This window comes from Orcinus orca, chromosome 21 (assembly GCF_937001465.1).
Source record: "Orcinus orca chromosome 21, mOrcOrc1.1, whole genome shotgun sequence".
In the NCBI taxonomy this organism is placed as follows: Eukaryota; Metazoa; Chordata; class Mammalia; order Artiodactyla; family Delphinidae; genus Orcinus; species Orcinus orca.
Genome location: NC_064579.1, coordinates 6,771,891 through 6,791,495, shown reverse-complemented (window position 1 = coordinate 6,791,495; position 19,605 = coordinate 6,771,891). Strand labels below are relative to the sequence as shown.

The 19,605-nt window shown below is 42.6% G+C and overlaps 1 long non-coding RNA gene across 1 annotated transcript in view; it reads left to right on the top strand.

The window, feature by feature from the left end:
- Positions 1-6,647: 6,647 nt before the first annotated feature.
- The window catches only part of LOC125962858 (uncharacterized), a 36,907-nt gene continuing 23,949 nt past the window's right edge, over positions 6,648-19,605 (top strand). Inside the window, exons 1-2 of the long non-coding RNA XR_007474685.1 lie at positions 6,648-6,776; positions 14,476-14,524. This is a non-coding gene — a long non-coding RNA (uncharacterized LOC125962858). The remainder of the gene's footprint in view (positions 6,777-14,475; positions 14,525-19,605) is intronic.

Genomic DNA, 19,605 nt, shown 5'->3' with positions numbered 1-19,605 from the left:
TCTTATGAGTTTTATTTACTGATTTTTAATTATCATGTATTTCATTGTAATTTTATTTTTATGGAATGGATTTTTTTTCATTATTTGCAATTCCTCACTGCTTTCCAAGGGAGGTAGGGTCACCATCAAAGGTGGCCCTCTGGTTGCTCAGGCTGGGTGGTGGTGGGTGTACCTGTTTGAAGGAGCTGAACCAGAGCTCAATCACTCTGTATGACGAAAAGTTACCCATTTAAGAGGTGTCTAATTCAGACCTTCATCTTCTTCCTAGCCAACACAGAATGATGTGAGATTTGAAGCTCGTTCCTAACTGAGGAGTGAAATACCTTTTTCCCCAGAGAAAGCAATGTCAGGACTTGAGTGAACCCCAGAAGAGAGGTGGAGGGTGGATTGGGGGTCATCCCGGGATTTAGGTTCCTTCCCGGTCCTCTCCAATCAGCCATGGTTGAAAGTCATCATCTACTCAGCCCTCCGTCTCTCTGATCTACTCCCCACTCCTAGATGCCTCAAGGCCTAGGACTCCTCTGAGCCTTTATCTAGAAAGCCAGCGGAGCTGGAGAATCCTGCCAAGTAGGAATTAAAAATGACACAACAGCTGATTAGATCTGAGGTGGCAAGAATGAGAAATAAAAGCCATTAGAGCCCATTTGCAATGTGCCCTCAGCTAGTCAAGTTTCAAGGTGTTCCTCCGAAGATTATTAATGGCATGACAGTGTTTTCCGTGCGGGAATCTGATATGTGAAATAACACCAGTGTACGCGCACTGCATTCTAGATGCTAAGAGGGGTCTGCCCTCATTTATTTAGCTTCACAGATTTGAAGAGACACCCTAATTTGGCTGTCACGGTGAGAGCTGGTGTAAGTACCTACCCAGTGCTCAGAAGAACAGATTCTCACAGTAAACAGTTTTCTTCTGTAGCAGGGGTTGCCTGGCAAGCTATGGCCCTCGGGCTAAGCCTGGTCTGCTGCCTAATTTTTGTACAGCCAATGAGCAAAGAATTTTTTTTTTAACATCTTTATTGGAGTATAATTGCTTTACAATGGTGTGATAGCTTCTGCTGTATAAAAAAGTGAATCAGCTATACATATACATATATCCCCATATCCCCTCCCTCTCCCTCCCACCCTCCCTATCCCACCCCTCTAGGTGGTCACAAAGCACTGAACTGATCTCCCTGTGCTATGCGGCTGCTTCCCACTAGCCATCTATTTCGCATTTGGCAGTGTATATATGTCCATGCCACTCTCTCACTTCGTCCCAGCTTACCCTGCCCCCTCCCCGTGTTCTCAAGTCCATTCTCTATGTCTGAGTCTTTATTCCTGTCCTGCCCCTTGGTTCTTCAGAACCATTTTTTTTTCTTTAGATTCCATATACATGTGTTAGCATACGGTATTTCTTCTTCTCTTTCTGACTTACTTCACTCTGTATGACGGTCTCTAGGTCCATCCACCTCATTACAAATAACCCAATTTCATTTATTTTTATGGCTGAGTAATATTCCATTGTATATATGTGCCACACCTTCTTTATCCATTCATCTGTTGATGGACACTTAGGTTGCTTCCACGTCCTGGCTATTGGAAATAGAGCTGCAATGAACATTGTGGTACATGACTCTTTTTGAATTATGGTTTTCTCAGGGTATATACCCAGTAATGGGATTGCGAGGTAATATGGTTGTTCTATTTTTAGTTTTTTGAGGAACCTCCATACTGTTCTCCATAGTGGCTGCATCAATTTACATTCCTACCAATAGTGCAAGAGGGTTCCCTTTTCCCACACCCTTTCCAGCATTTATTGTCTGTAGATTTTTTGATGATGCCCATTCTGACTGGTGTGAGGTGATACCTCTTTGTAGTTTTGATTTGCATTTCTCTAATGATTAGTGATGTTGAGCATCCTTTCATGTGTTTGTTGGCAATTTGTATATCTTCTTTGGAGAAATATCTATTTAGGTCTTCTGCCCATTTTTAGATTGGGTTGTTTGTGTTTTTGATATTGAGCTGCATGAACTGCTTGTATATTTTGGAGATTAATTCTTTGTCAGTTGCTTCATTTGCAAATATTTTCTCCCATTCTGAGGGTTGTCTTTTCGTCTTGTTTATGTTTTCCTTTGCTGTGCAAAAGCTTTTAAGTTTCATTATATCCCATTTGTTTACTTTGTTTTTATTTCCCTTTCTCTAGGAGGTGGGTCAAAAAGGATCTTGCTGTGATCTATGTCATAGAGTGTTCTGCCTATGTTTTCCTCTAAGAGTTTTATAGTGTCTGACCTTACATTTACATCTTTAATCCATTTTGAGTTTATATTTTGTGTATGGTGTTAGGGAGTGTTCTAATTTCATTATTTTACATGTAGCTGTCCGGTTTTCCCAGCACCACTTATTAAAGAGGCTGTCTTTTCTCCATTGTATATTCTTGTCTCCTTTATCAAAAATATGTGACCATATGTGCATGGGTTTATCTCTGGGCTTTTTGTCCTGTTCCATTGATCTAGATTTCTGTTTTTGTACCAGTACCATACTGTCTTGATTACTGTAGCTTTGTAGTATAGTTTGAAGTCAGGGAGCCTGATTCCTCCAGCTCCGTTTTTCTTTCTCAACATTGCTTTGGCTATTCAGGGTCTTTCGTGTTTCCATACAAGTTGTGAAATTTTTTGTTCTGTTCTGTGAAAAATGTCATTGGTAGTTGGATAGGGATTGCATTGAATCTGTAGATTGCTTTGGGTAGTAGAGTCATTTTCACAATGTTCATTCTTCCAATCCAAGAACATGGTATATCTCTCCATCTGTATCATCTTTAAATTCTTTCATCAGTGTCTTATAGTTTTCTGCATACAGGTCTTTTGTCTCCTTAGGTAGGTTTATTCCTAGATATTTTATTCTTTTTGTTGCCATGGTAAATGGGACTGTTTCCTTAATTTCTCTTTCAGATTTTTCATCATTACTGTATAGGAATGCTAGAGATTTCTGTGCATTAATTTTGTATCCTGCTTCTTTACCAAATTCATTGATTAGCTCTAGTAGTTTTCTGGTGGCATCTTTAGGATTCTCTATGTATAGTATCATGTCATCTGCAAACAGTGATAGCTTTACTTCTTCTTTTCCAGTTTGGATTCCTTTTATTTCCTTTTCTTCTCTGATTGCTGTGGCTAAAACTTCCAAAACTATGTTGAATAATAGTGGTGAGAGTGGGCAACCTTGTCTTGTTCCTGATTTTAGAGGAAATGGTTTCAGTTTTTCACAATTGAGAATGATGTTTGCTGTGGGTTTGTCATATAAGGCCTTTATCATGTTGAGGTAGGTTCCCTCTATGCCTACTTTCTGGAGAGTTTTTATCATAAATGGGTGTTGGATTTTGTTGAAAGCTGCATCTATTGAGATGATCATATGGTTTTTCTCCTTCAATCTGTTAATATGGTGTATCACATTGATTGATTTGCGTATATTGAAGAATCCTTGCATCCCTGGAATAAACCCCACTTGATCATGGTGTATGATCATTTTAATGTGCTGTTGGATTCTGTTTGATAGTATATTGTTTAGGATTTTTGCATCTATGTTCATCAGTGATATTGGCCTGTAGTTTTCTTTTTTTGTGGCATCTTTGTCTGGTTCTGGTATCAGGGTATTGTGGCCTCGTAGAATGAGTTTGGGAGTGTTCCTCCCTCTGCTAAATTTTGGAAGAGTTTGAGAAGAGTTTGAGAGTTGAGAAGGTGTTAGCTCTTCTCTAAATGTTTGATAGAATTCACCTGTGAAGCCATCTGGTCCTGGGCTTTTGTTTGTTGGAAGATTTTTACTCACAGTCTCAATTTCAGTGCTTGTGATTGGTCTGTTTATATTTTCTATTTCTTCCTGGTTCAGCAAAGAATGGTTTTTATACTTGAAAATGGTTTAAAAAAATCAAAAGAAGAACATGTTATGGCGTATGGGAAATTTATGACGTTCAACTACCAGTGCCCATAAATAAAGTTTTATGGTCACACTCATTTGTTTCCATATAATCTGTGGTTGCTTTTGTGCTGCAACAGAGACTGGGTGGCCCAAACGCCTAATTTATTTACTATCTAGACCTTTACAGAAAAAGTTTGCCAACCCTTGTTCTCTAGGATTTCTCAGCCAAACTGTTTTCCTTTGCAAAAACAAAAGTAGTCACAACGTAGCAAAATACTCTGAGGGCTTTCTGTAGAAGAATATAGCCTCGTTTTAGGGTCATGGCATGAAGATCAATATATCCACCATTCCCAGGGACAGCCACCCAACCCCAAGAGAAGCACGTTCCAGGTTTTGTAAAAGATCACTGGAGTTGAGGTCCAGCAGGCCCCCTGTGGCCATCCAGACACATGGGGAGACAGCAATTCCAAAAAACAATGTCAACATCCTATTTCTTCAGAAATCCTCACAGGCTGTTGATCAGAAATGCTCTGTAGTTGGTGCCCTCACATTTTACCTTCGTCCATGAAAGATAAGTGAGAGCCCAGGAAAGACCTAAATCCTCATGATGTTTTGTATCTGCCTCTGCGCCATCTTGCATTCCTGTCTCATTCCTAGATCTACATGTTTCCCCAGGTTTCTCCATGATTTACCTCCCTCCTCAAAAATGGTTGTGGTTCTCAGCTGGCACTAGTAGTTGTGTCCAAGAGACTTGTTATCCTAAGTCTCAGATTGCTTACAAAGTCCTTTCCCAATCAGTTATTATAAGTGAGAGCAGATGCAGTGATCTTGAGATGGAGAACAGTGTGGCTGTTGTTTATAGGATGGGATGAAGGAAGACTGGCCACGAATGGCTGCAGAAATGCTAGCCTGGGAGCCTCAGATGCCACGTCTTCCAAGGATCAGTCATGAAATCCTTCACTCAAAGATGTGTTCAGAAGAGCTGTTAGGTGCCAATGACCAATGGGCTTATCATCCAGTAGGACAGATGCACACACACATTCATAAACACCACAGGACACGTCGAAGAGGAGGGACAAACAAAATAAAAGGGCTTTGGTAGGGGCACAGCCCCTCGACAACTTAACGGAAGAGGGGAAGATGGAATTGAGTGGAAAAGTGGAGTTGGATGACACTAGTCAGAGAGGGGACTTCATTGAACTTTTACAATGAGAAAAACCCTTCAAAACTGAGTTATTTAATACCTTCCTGATAGTGAATCGGTGGCAGAGCCAGTCTCTTGACTTCCTAATTGAATGCTCTTTCAGAAAAGTGAGGAGTAGACAAGGAACCTTTAGCCAGTGTCTCAAGTGCTTGAGTTGGGAGGTTTTGTCATTATGGTTTTTAGAACATAAAATGCTTCTTGGACAGGAGCCCTGTCTTTGGTGAGGTGGAGGGAGGACCGTGAGAAGGATATTGAATCCTGCCCTTTTATCGGAAGAGATAAAATATGCACAATCTCACTCCTGGACTAATGGAATCACAGTGGCTTCAGTGCTCAGGGCTCCTCTGCGGGAGAAATAGTCCCTGGATTGAACTGTGGGGTGCAGGTCAAGTGCCACCCAAGGGAGTCCTGAGCCAAAGGTAGAAGTGGATGCTGGAAATGACTTTTCTTCCCCTTTGGTTTCCAGAAGCTCTTTCTCATCAGTCTTCACAGTATTTTTTTCCTCCTTTCCATGGTACAGAATCTCTTGTTGATGACTCTGCACCATGTTTCTTTCCACCCCAGTTGGAAAAAAAATATTTTGAATGGTGACCTCATAAATGTAGATGGGAGGGAGAGTGTGGGGTTCATTTAAATGACATCAAGGAGTCTTTTTTGCTTTTCTCTAAATTTCATTCTTTTAAAAATGCATCCCTGAGTAATAAGCAGGTACTGTCACATCCAACGGCATGGGAATTGTGAGACACTCAAGTGAATGGTCTCGCAAAAAAGCAGGTCATAGAGGAAACTGGCAGAAATGGTGCCTGAAAGCAGGGACTGTGACCTAGTACATACTCTCAAATAATATCATCATCACAGCTGAGCATCACAGGGAAACAGGCCCTATGAGCAAGGGGCTCCACTTTAAGCAGGACCCCCTGTGCCTCCCTTTGGGGGCTACCGGCAGGTAGACAGTTGGAGGTGGAAATTTCACGGGGATGGGCCCCTGCCTCAGGATCTCTGTGCAGCTCTGCATATGCCGTCAAGTTTCCCGTCCTTTGAAGAATGCAGAAGACTGTGCATGTCAGCGGGTTATGTCCAGTGCTTCAGGGTAAATCTCCCAATAATTGAGACCCCTGCTGGCCCTCCCACCTGGTCATCCAGCTAATAGCAGGGCAGCTTCACCAGAGGCTCAGCAGTGAGCATATTGCCCTGCTCATTCCCTCCCAAATAGCCGAAATGAATCTTCCAAGAGGCTCGAGACCACCTCTAGCAGAGAAAACATCAACAGAGAAATGAAGGCAAGAACTATCGCGCTGTTTAGGCGTCAGTGGATACTTCTGTCTATAGAAGGCAAGTACCCTTCCTCCACCACGTGGCCGGGAATGTATATGTGTCGCGTAGGGTGACTACCCTCCAGGAAAAGAACCCCACTAATTGGCAGTGTGCAACTGTTATAATTGAAATCCTCTTGAACTCGAACAAAGTTTGTTCCTGTTGAAACTCAGAGGAGGAAAAGGAAGCTGAGAGTTTCACCCGAGGAGTGTCAGCAGGTTTGAACTTGCCTCTCTCCTCTGCTCTCTGCTGCCAGTCACAGGGAGCCCGAAACCGCTCTGACACTCACCGCAACGATGACAGATCCTCCCCGAAGCCTGGCCAGCCGCAAACACGCGCATTGTTCTCCCTGTCAGCCCGCTATTGAAAGGTGATCCACAGCCAGCTGCAACTGGCCTCGTTTGTTAGCGTTCGCAAGTAGGAAGCAGAAGCTCATTACCCGGAGAAAAGAAAGGCGAGACCGGGTTCCTGAAATCAGGGACCTGTCAGCAAGGCTGGGGTCTGAATGTGCCACCTCTGCTGGGGCCTGTGTATCCCTCCCCAAGCCCCCACTCCTGCCCATCTCGAACAGCCCATCTCCAGGAAGTGCAATCACAGCGGTGTTCGGCATCCAGAACATGGATGTTTCGCTTTCTCATCCAGTTTTCTTCCCGTCACTGCAGACTGCAAGGGAGTACCGGGGGCTGTGACTTGTAGAAGCACCTTGGACACGTGGCCTCAGGCAGAGGCGGTCCCTCTGTCATCCTCGTCCCCATGCACCTTTGTAATAAGTTGGCAATCCAGTGAGTGAACAGGTTTCCTGAGTTCTGTGAGCTGTTCTAACAAATGAATGGAACCCAAGGAAGGGGTGGTGGGAACCTGTGATTTACAGCCAGTTGGTCAGAAGCACCGGTAACAATCTGGGTTTGCAATTAGCATCTGAAGAAATGGGGGGTGGTCTTGTGGGACTGAACCCTTTACCTATGGAATGTCTAGGTAGACAGGGTCGGAATTGAGTTGAATTATAGGACACCCAGCTGGTATCTCCAGCATTGCTTGGTGGTATGTGGGGGGAACCTCCCCTCCACACATTGGAATTGGGTGCAGACAGCCCTGGCAAACTAATACAGGGACGTCTGAGCCAGAGCTCTTTCCGTCCTAACAATCTAGGCTCGTGGTTTATAACTTTGAGGATCACACACCCTTCTGACAAGGTGCTGGAAGCTATAGACTCTGGGAAAATGTGCGTACACACAGAAGTTTGCAAACTGTTCATGGCCTCAGTGACCCACTGATGGGTTCTTAATGTCCTAAGGTCTCTGGAAGCTTCACTGATGACCCGATCTTCCAAGAGGGGGAAGAGAAACAGAATGAAACCTTCAGGAGGGAATGAGACATTTCTGTAGAAGTAGGCTCTTAGAAAGAGTTAATATCTGGAATGAAAGGATGCCATTCTCACTGTAACTCACATTCCCTGAAAGTGACTTCACCCCTTCTTTTAGGGAGAAAACAAATTGATCCTTGGATTTAAAAAAAAAAAAATATCTTTGCACATCAGAAGACCCCCTCAGAGCATTTTGCCCACTTTTCCGGCTTTGCTTGAAAACACGAATAAATGAGCTGAACTTAATGTGCTGTGACTTCCAGGGAAATGTCCCTTCTCTGCCCAGATCTAAAGGATGAGAGCATTTGGCCAGGTCACTTATTTGAAGGAAAACAGGATGTGAAGGGCAAAGGGAGGGAGTGACCTGGGTTCTAGTTCTAAAATATTTAGCCTTTTCAAGTCACAGAACATTCATAAACAGCTGAAGACTCCGATGTTAGCTAGAAAAGTCACAGAACGTTCATAAGCAGCTGAAGACTCCGATGTTAGCTAGAAAACTCTTAAGATTTAGCACATTTACCCTTATTCTTCCCAGCTGGCTGGCCCACCCCTTGGTCTAGCACTTAGAGTCACCACCAGTGTTTCTGGTTCTAAGCTCCCCTCCACGCTCTCCTTCTGTCTCCACCTCTACTTCCCCATCACGTCAGGTAAAATCAGCAGATTGAAAAGATCTCAATGGTCCCTTCCAACTAAAAAAAAAATGCTAGGATTTTATGATTCTCTGAATCCCAGTGCTGTGGTAGCTCTAATTTCAGGCTTGTCTTGAATTCTTTGCTTTGCTTCACAGAGCAAGAGAATAGCTTATGTTGCAAAATGCATCGCAGAGAGCAGCACCCCAGAGACCAGAGCAGGGTGAATGCGGGCACAGCTAGTGCAGAGCACAGCAGCCTGACCGGGCGGAGGAGGACGAACGGGTCTTGTGTGCGGATTGCAAAATGCTTTGCTTGGCAATTTGGCTGTGCTGATAATTACAGGGTAAGTTGGGCGTGAGGTGACGGTGGAGATGCAGTTAAGAGAGCTGTTCCAGGGGTTTCTCTCTCTGTTGGTTCTGTTGGAGAATTGGGAGAGCTGGCAGAGAGCGAAGGATAAAGCTTGAAGGGAGCACGTCAGCTTCCTTACCTACCTAATTTTGGGAGATAATCCACATGTCCTGTGCACACCGCTTTTTTTTTTTACAACCCTGGTAGGGAGTTTCCCTTGACATGAGATGAAAGGTCATTGACTTACCCTTCCACTCATTGTAGTATATCTTCTCGGACAGTCCTATCAGACAGAACCCAGGATAAGTAATGCATAATTTAAAGAACTTCTGTAAGAATTACATGAGATAAAATGGAGGTTGTCATATGCTAACCCAATGAAATAAGGTACAGAGGAACCACTAGTTCTTGTAGACAAAAGAACAGTTTTAAGATCTAGCTTTGCACTTGGCACTGAATGAGACCTTGTAACCAAGGCCCTCTTTAACTCACACTTCCCCTAACTTTAAACTAGTGTCGAATTGCAATTATAATAACAATAACCATGTGAGTTGGGGTGGTAATAATAATAATAATAGTAATAATTTCCTTTCAAAAGGAAAAGGAACCACATTCTCCAAAAACTTCAGTTTTATTCTTGATTCTGGAAGCTTTTCTCCTTGAAGTTCTCTCCCACGGAGTTTGCTGGGTCAGCAAAGTTCTGGTCACAATAGCTACAGATAATATTTTCAAATTTCAAAGTTCTGAACCAAACCCTATGGCAGCCTTTTAAATCATCCAGTGAAGAATCATTCACCCTGGGCCACCAAGGAATGATTTGACTTCTTGTCTCCAGAAGGCATCAAAAAACTGGTCAGTCTTTTATGAGGCTGCCACAAAAACAATTCCAGGTGTAGCACAGGTGTAAATATTATTTTTATGTGTTACGATCATATATAAGTACATGTTGTAGAGACACGATGGATATCTCTGGGTGATGGAATTGTGAATGATTTTTGGCATCTCTTCTGTTCTCTTTATTTTCTAAGTTTTCTTCAATGAGCATGTATTTCTCTTTGGAGGACGATATAAAGAATAAAATTGTCCCTAACAGTCATTGAGTTAGCCCAGCATTTTGTTCAAGCATAATTTCCTCTCTCAATAACAATTACAGCTCTTTCTCACTGAAAGGCTCCCATGGTCCTTTAATCCAAAGAAGGGTTTTTCACTGAGGTTCCCATTGCCTTAAAGATACCTGGGAGAGGCCAATTGAAAAGGCCACTCACTTCTTCCCAAACGTATTTCCCCTTCCTTTACAGACTCTTCACCAAAAAATATGAGGCCTATTTCATGTCAAAAAGCAAACAAACAAACAAACAAAAGACAAACCCAGCACCTACAAAATCAGAAGTGCTTAGCATTGGTATAAAGAGTGGGATTGACTCAGAGTTAGGGTTTTGCCAAGTTAATATCATGAAGGGAGAGAAGGCAAGGGCGATGAGGGTGTATGCAAGAAAGGAACTGAGTGATGGGCCAGGGGATCTAAGCTGCTGGGTGAAGAATAAGATGAAGTTACCGCAGGTGGGGATCTGTAGTAACAGCGAAAAAAGTACTAGGGTCCATAAATTGGTGATCCTTGTTAACCCAAAGATTTGTTGGAGTTAAGTTTCTTGGAAGAAATGAGCAGAAATGTCAGGAAGTGGTGATCAAAGGGTGGGTTGCTAGAAATCAAGATTGGAGGTGGGGAGATTAGTACTATTATTAAGAATGACAAGATCTGAGCTATGACTAAGGGAATGTGTGGCGAAAATGCAGTAGAAGATGGATTCTTGCTGAGAAGGCCGTTAAGGAACTGAGAGGCCAGGTATTAGATGATTTTCTGATCTTAATGTTGAAGTTATCAAGAATGAAAACAAGAATAGTGGGTGGGGGGAAGGGGTAGGACCGCCATAGTAGGGGAGGGGCAGGGAGGAAACGGTGCTAAACCTTCAGTGAATGCAAATGGAATCAGCAGCGCAGTCTGTAACTGAATGGAGGTAAAAGCAAGTGAAAGAGCAGGTGAAAGCCTGGAAGCTGCAAAGCTGGGGAAGGTGGGCAGTTCTCCACTCCAAGGCTCTGCGGGGAGAAAAAAACAGCCGCCTCTTGAGAGCACAGCGGAGGTCAGTGTCCCGTAGGCACCCAGATCTCAGGGAGAACAGGAGAATGAAGAAATCAGAGAAAAATCTGAACAACTCCAGGTAGGTTTGCTGATGGCAAACAGCAGTAGGAAAGGATTTGAAGGGATGGAGGAGGGTGAAAGCCTGCGGTGTGTTAAAAAAGAAACCGGGGTGTATTTAAAATGCTGAGTTTCTTTGAGCAAAAGTCGATTTGAATCCGGCAGCACCAAACAGTAAGTGGTTAGGAGTGCCCCAGGGACAGGAGCCGGGGGAAAGATTTTATAAGAAAGTTGCAGAAGCAGAGTAAGGAAATGATTGGATTGGCTATAGCTGACGCATTTGCCTTATTTGGAAAAGGCTCGTTGGCTTTTGTGATCGGTTGTCCTTAGGCTGTGATTTCTTAACCTTGAGGCATTTCAGGCTAAGTTTTGGTTAGCTTACTGGACTACTAAGCCATGAAGCCACCTCGGTTTAATGGCCTCTTTGTTTAATTAAACAGGTGGGTTAATGTCCAGAGCCCTGTGGGATGAGAGTGTGGGTGTCAGGAAATGCCAGGGAGACTTCAAAGTTTCTTGGAGAATGAGGTACAGAGAGGAACATTGAACATAACCGATGGTCCCTTGTGGTGAGCTAGAAAAGTCTTTCTTGGGGTTGATCTCTCCAGAACACTGAAGTAAAGAGATGGAACCTTGTCAACGGGTGAGAGGGTGAGTAGGAAAAAAAAAAAAGCCTGTGGTACTCTCACTGCTATCGACAATTTCAAAGTCTGGGTGAAGGTCATGAGAAAGCCTGGTGTTCTTGGAAAGGACCTGCAATGATGTAAGGGCAAAGCATTTTTATCTTCCCCATTAAGAAAAAAATTAAGAAGACCTCAGAACAAGAAATAGGCAGACAAATTGAAAAATGCACATCTGATCCATGAACCTGGCTTCAAATGCCTAATTTCTTACCTTTCCCCCAGCAGGCAGGGGAAAACCAAAAGCCCCACCTCCCAGGCAGCTAATGGCTTTTTCTTTTATTCTACACTTTTCGACTGATTTGATTTATTCTTTGGGATAAGAAAAGAGAGAGAAATAGAAAAAGGAAAAGGTCCATAACCATACCCAGGTCTACTTCCAGGGGCAACAGGACGCCTGACTTTTAGCGGAGGAGACATGTATGTGTCCAGCTCTTCCTGAAAGCCAGCCCTGTTTTCTGTTGCCTCATGGCAGACACATGAGTGATTTATTGCTTCTAACGTCTCTTCGTTTGTAATAAAGTTTTCAGCAGCTCTTTTTAGCTGCTGCAACCTCTGCCCCTACAAACATTCTCACACACACGCACTGACCTCACTTTGTTCTTTCTTCACATAATGTCAATTCATAAAGCTTTCATCAAGTCAACCAGGTGGAAAAATCCCGTTGCTGAAAGAAGCGTTCATTCAGGGTGGTGGAAGTGAGCCGCTGGGCCAGAGAAGGGAGTGATAGACAAGGTGGGGAAGGGAAGAAAGTGTGTTGATGGGAAAAGTGTGTTGTGTGTAGGGAAGTGAGCATACGCCTCCCAGGGGTGTACCCTCCCGATGAAAGATCTTCTCTCCTTATACCTGCCTGCCAACATCCACAGAAGCTGACATCTGTCATTGCAGGAATGGCAGATAGAATTCATAATATACATATTCAAAGACGTGGAGCTTTGGACCTAATGCCCAACGATGATAAGAAAGCTTAAGTGTTTTCCTCCCTGCATTACAGCGCAGCATCTTTGTGAGGTGGTTGGTTTCTGCTTCCTTCCTCCCATGACCCTGCTCACCACTTGGTTTCTATCTCCAGCTCTGATATAACCTGCCATGGTCATCCCAACCACTGGACCCCATTCCACCCCTTAGAGTCTTCTCAGCCTCCTCATTTAAGATTGGTCATTACATGGCCTCTATTTGGTTGCCTTTTCTTTTAAGTATGGCTCATGTTACATGTTTAGTAATTTTGGATTGCATCCTGGACATTGTAAATAATAACTGTAGAGATTGTAGGTGCTTTTCTACTCCTCCTGTTCCTGCAAAGAGTCTTGATTTTTTTTTTTTTTTTTGCATGTGTGTTCATTTAATCAGTTAATTTTCAGGACTTGGTCTCCAAACTCTGTTTCTCTGTAATGGATAGCAGCTAATATCTGCATTTAGTTCTTTTAGACTTACCTGGACACTTGGAGTCTGTCCTGCACATGTGTAGTGCAGGTACAAACCAGATATTTGGGATGTTTATGTACAGAAGTTGTGATTCTTGCTCTCTATATATCTCTGTTCAAAAATATGCCCCCTCACTTTCTGGCTTCTGTGGTCACTTTTATGGTTCTTCAGTCTGCAAAAACTGCAAGGGTCTATCAGAATTTTAGCTACCCTACATGGGGCCAAACTAAGGCCTGCTCCCAGCCACAGAGCCTTAGAAATCAGAAAATTCACCCAGTGCTATTCCCTTCTGCCAAGTGTGGACCTCCATTCTAGTTTCTGGTTTGGGTCATTCATAAATGTCTTTGGGTAGTTGTTTTTTGTATTCTGTCCAGAATTAATAGTTGTTACTTGTGGAATAGTAGGCCCAATAGGAGCTACTCACCATTCCTAGAAATAGAACCTTGCTACTGCTTTTTTTAATGAGCTAAAGATTTTATTTTTTAATTTTATATTGGAGTATAGTTGATTTACAACTACTACTTTTTAATAGTAGGAAAAAAAATGTCCACTGACCCTACTATTGCCACATTTTGAGTTGTCTAGAAAATAATTTTAAAACCGTAAAAACAAAATTCCATACTGTACACATTTAATAGAGCATGAGATTTCATCAAGAACTTGTTTTCAACATCTATGGATTTTACTGGGCACACCTTACACTTATGACCCTCTAATCTCCATCTGCCTTCAGAGAGATATGGTCAAATCAGAAAAATAAGGCTTAGCCATAACAGATAAGCAGCAGCATACCACAGCATAAATAGATACTGACCAGGTGATGTGATAATAAATACTGAACAGGAGGAGGCCTTAATGGGCTGAGATAATTCAGGAAGTCTTCCCGGAGGGAGGAAAAATTGAGCTAGCCTTGAAAGAGGAAGAAAGACTTGAATAAATGAATACATAATGAAATAAATTATCTGGAGGAAAATAAATAAAATCACAGTTTGATTTAGGGAAAATAAGTAGACCAGTTAGGCTAAAACAGACAGTTCAAGTATAGAAATAATGATATATAACATCAGAGGGTAAAATCCAGGACTCCAAAGAAAAGTTCTTTGGACTCCATGCTCTAATGAGCAGTGGAACTGAAATCCATGATACAGGTTACGTGGTAAACTCAGGACAGGATTTAATAAGAGTGACCTGTGTTTCTACTTTTGGCTGTGTTCTGACATGACAACTGTAAAATATAGGAAGTAGCCCATGACCCTTGGGTTGAGGGTGAGGTCTCTTCCTGAAGTGGGTAGACTTCCTGAAGGTCAAGTATGTGTAAAAGAAGTGGATTTTAGAAAGGAAACTGGAACTAGTCTTGAACTACCCAGAAAGGAAACTTACCTTTTCCTGACTCTCACCCTCTCAAGTCTCCACTTTTACTGTATTTCTAGAAGATTGGAGAAGGATGATCCCTTCCACAAAGGACAAGCTGGAAACGAGGTAAGGAGATAGTCGGATTGTAAGTTCCATAAGACCAAAGATACGCACATCCATGTGGTTCACCACAGGGCATACAGCATCTGGCAACTAGTAGACACGGAACAAGTATGGGCATATGTTGAAGATGAATGAGCTAGACCATACAAGCTCATTGCATCTTACTCTTTATGCTTATTTTCCCCACTTCTCATTTTTTTTCTTTCTCTTTCTCTCTCTCTTTTTTTTTTTTTTTTGTCTTGTTAAAAATAACTCAGCCTATGAGTTTAGGCTTAAATATTAATTCACAGTGAGCAGTGGTGCTGGGTGTAGAAATTAGTGTGAAATCCTCAAGGAGAAGGTAAATCCCCAGGGTCACAAATTTTGTCAAACATGGAGTCTCCGGGTTTGCTTGCATTAAGGAAGCTGAAAAATTCCCCAATGGGTAATTCAAAATATTCTTTATTTTAAATTTACTCCAACTGTGTGAATGTGGTATCATCATTCACCTATTAAAGATGGGGAGAATGAGATCCTGAGAGGCTAAATACCTCACCCAACACACACAGCTAGAAGGTAACAAAGCTAGCATTTAAAGCCAGAGACCTCTCAACTAGATCATTAGTTAGAACTAAAGGCTTGGGCTTATGGGTTTGGCGAGGTGTCATGTCAATGACAGAGTCTAGAAACGAAGGGAAATGCCCCCTAGAGAGGGATGCGGGGAGGAACAGTCTAGTGATGGAGTCCACAATGGGGCAGACTGGGGGTTAATGATGAGACTAATAACATCAAAACGCTTCCTCTTCTTGACACAATCCACAATAAACAGTCAAAGAGTAGAGTCTGGCTGACCAGATAAAATGTAGACCGAATTTTCTTGAATCATCTCAGTTATTAGAGCTTATTTACTACAGGCAAAACGAAGACTGTAAAGAGATCTTCAGCTGTCATAATGAGAAAATTACTATGTCCTCCCTCTTGGAAATTCAACATTTCCTATTATTACTTTCTCCCCTTCCCCAGTTATTCCAAATTAAAACTAAGTTCAGGCTAAAACACAGTTCAGAGCACCGAAGACCCAGAATTCATCATCACTAGATTTATCTCCATAGAATAGACCCACTGAGGGCAGCTGAATTTGGTCCTAGTTCTTTCTCATTTAATTAACTCATTCAGCAGAATTTATTGAAGACTTACTATGCCCCAAGCATTTTGTTTTGTTTTGTTTTCTTTTGTTTTGTTTTTGCGGTATGCGGGCCTCTCACTGTCGTGGCCTCTCCCATTGCGGAGCACAGGCTCCGGACGCACTGGCTCAGCGGCCATGGCTCACGGGCCCAGCCGCTCCGCGGCCTGTGGGATCTTCCCGGACCGGGGCACGAACCCGTGTCCCCTGCATCGGCAGGCGGACTCTCAACCACTGCGCCACCAGGGAAGCCCCCCAAGCATTTTTTATAGGCATGCAGGTCATAAGACGTAATCCTTACCCTCAAGGAGCTCATAATACAATTACATGATCTGAAAAAAATGACTTCCCTTCCTTAGACTCAGTTCATCTGCAAAACAGATAGAATAGTCCTCATCCTTTTGTGGGAGGCTAAATATTCCCTTAGGTGTCAAAGCAGCCTATACTGCATTGCAAAATGAAAAGTAACCTATGAGAAAATTATGTTTACCTTTTATACACTGCTTCATTTAACAGTCAATAAGCTAAACCTAAGCTATGTGGATAAATTAGTAATTTTCTGTCAAATGCTCTGAATTCCTATGAGACAACTAGCAGTGTAATATGAAATCACCTCCTCTTCTTAAGGATCAGGGAAGTGAAAGTACAAGAAAGGGTCTCATTTCGCAGATTCAGTAAGGATGACATTATTTAGGATTGGGTTTGTCTATAAGTAACAGGGACCCAGAAAAGAGTAATTTAAATAAGGCTTATTTCTCTCTCACATAAGAGAAGTGGAAGGTAGATAAGTCCAAGACTCAAACAGTAGTTCCAAAGCTGTCTGGATTAAATCAAGCTCCTTCCACCAAAACCCAGGATATAGACTTTGTTCACTTGGCCCAAGGGAGTTGCCATTGTTCCAGACATCACATTCATATCCAAGTAGCAGGACAGACAAAGATAATTGGGAAAACATGCCCTCTTCCACATGACCTCTCCACTTGCAGTCCATTGGTCAAAACTGAGATAGATGGCCATGCTTAGCTGCAAAGGAGGCCAGGAAATGTATTCTTTAGTCAAGGGACAATGTGCCTAGCTAAAAATCAAATTTCCTTTGAGAGGCAAAATTAGGACAAGTATTTTTAAGGCAAATAGCAGCCTTTCCCAAAGGGAGCATCAGAAAGACTATGGATGAATATTCATTGTCATCTCCTTTCCTGAGTGCTACCATCTGCTACTGCCTAGAAGAACACCAATGCCCAAGCGGTGGTTGTCAAATTTTAGCAGACATCAGAGTCACCTGGAGAACGTGTTGAAACACAGATTGCTGAGACCCATCCCCGGAGTTTCTTGTTCAGGAGGTCTGAAGTGGGACCAGATAATTTGCATTTCAGTAAGTTCCCAAGTGATGCTGATGCTGCTGGTCTGGGAACCATACTTGAGAATTACTGCTCTGAGCAAATGTACAGAGCAGGAGCGAAAGGAAAAAGAGGGAAAGCAAGAGATCGTGAGTATTAATGATGGGGTGGTCAACAGAGAGTAGAACTGATGATAAGAGTAACATCAAGCCATGAAGATGGAACACTATACGTCAGCACCTCTAACCCACCTACCAAGCTTTGGAAGAGTTCCAGCATTCTAGGACATTTGGGCACATAAAGTAGCCCAGATACTGTGGTTCAAGAGATCCTGGGTGTGACTGTGCCCTGATCTGATCAACCTGCCTGTTTGGAATTAGCAGAGGCCACACTTTATTGCTCCAAATTGCTGAAATCTGATGTCTTCCTTACTTCTGACACATCATCAACAGGCCCACTGGAATTGCTGACCTATGACCTGCTGGGATATTTGACTCAAGTTTCCCCTCGGAGCGTAGAATGCTGACACTGAAATAGCCATAATCAGCTTCCCCTCTCCTATAGTCTCATGAAGTCCGTGACCTGGAAGATCCCACTTGTCATCTCGCCAGAGTCCCCTAATCATGATCTCTTCCATTTGTGGGGCTGCCAGGATGCTAAGTCAGGAACTTAGCCCTTGGTCGAGAAGGACAACAACATTCTCCAGTTGGATGGGGCATCTTACTTTATCATTGACGGTTTGTCTTTCTATTTGTTTTGCATGTTTCCTCACCCTGAACATAATTTTACTCATGGCCACGTATGCACACATTTGATGAGCCCTTATTCTGTACCTGCTATCCGCATACTCTAGGTGTTTGTGTGTATACTCTCTCCAGCCAATGTGAGCGCCTGAAGCATCCAGCACAGTGCCTGACATCGAGGCAATATGGAAGTTTTGAAGGGTTGACACTGAGCCTGGGGTTTTTACACACACAGTTTGTCAACAAGCCTTTGAGATTCTGCTGACTTCCCTGCCAAAAGCACCAGGCATTACCGGCACCTATGACCACCACCAGATTGCGGTCTCATTCTCCTTCCCCCTCCCTCATCTGAAAAAAAAAGGCAGCGTGCGAAACAGCGGACGCACTGCTTTTGGAAGAGTGGTGGGCCCTAATGCAGGCCTTTGGTAGGGATAGAGATAAAAGGGGCAGAATACAAATTCCTAAAGAGTTTCTGTGCAGGAGGAATGGCAAGTGCCTGGATGCCACCAAGGGGACCCCAAAGGCAGCAGCAATCTCATGGACTGATCCTGACCTGTTGGGTCAGTGCATGGTTAATGAGAAGCCGGATGACACTGTTGTGTGAGTGTGCACGTGTGTGTGTTGCAGATAAAATATAGAATTAGATTTACCAGCTTCATTCCCTCTCTGGCTAATTCTGCTCTAAATCGTCACCTCCCTTACAAGGCTGCCATGTCCAAGACCTCTTGGAAATGACTTACTGAGAGATCTTTGAAGGAGGTACAGGAAATCAGGAAAGTATTAATCCTCTAACAACTTGCTTCTTCCTCCTTCTTTTCTGTTACTCTATTTGGCGTTAGAAAGCTAAAGCTCAGCCAGAAAGCACAAATGAGTTTTTTAAATCACCCATATCTCAGGTGCCAGGCTGTCTGTGGAAAACAAAATTGATCTGTTTTAAAGACTTGATTGGGCTTAGGAAGGTAGCTCCCTGAGCTCTGTTCATCTGCCCTAATCAGCTGCATTTTTTTTTTTTCAGTCTCATTTAACTTTTCTTGCCACAGGGATAAAATGAGCGAGAACAATAAAAAGGGAAGGAGTGATGAAGGGGTAGGAGGAATTAAAGCCTCCTGTGTGAATAGGTAATTTGATTCACTGTTTACATTGCTGGTAGAAATATTTAAACAGTTGACCTACTCATAACCCTTTAAATTGAGATTTCAGAGAGATTTTTAAAACCAAATAAACTTTAGAGTAATGAAAACTATTTTGTGGACTCTAAACTAATCCAGGTGGTCAGACTAGGAAGAGGTTGGGTAGGGGTCATTTCTGGGGAGGGATCTAAAAAGACAGTTTTTCTTCTTTGTGCTTAAAAGCTATTTGTTACAAACCATCAAAAATGTATGGCAACCTATTATGTGTAATGCATTGCATTGGGGAACTAAAATATAGAAGATAGAGTTTAGGGCACACAGAAAAATAGTATATCTTTGTATGTTCCAGGTACCAAATGTTTTACAGCAATAATGCAGAACGTTGAAGAGGGAAACATTACCACAGGGTGTGATGTTCAAGAAAGATTGCACATAGTGGGAGAGACTCTTAGGTTTTTGCTTGATATGTAAAACTCAGACATAATGGAGGTGGTTTCTAGGAAAAGGAAAAGACATAAGATTAGATAAGGAAAGCGAGAAGGCACTAGAGATTATTGTGTTAATAGCTGATTAGCAAATTAACAAACAGAATTCCATAGAGAATTTTGGGGAAGGATGGTAATGTAAGTGAAGGTTTACAAAACTCCCATCATCTTATATACTACTGAAAAGAACCAAAAAGAAGCAAAATAGAGAAAACTACTTTATTATT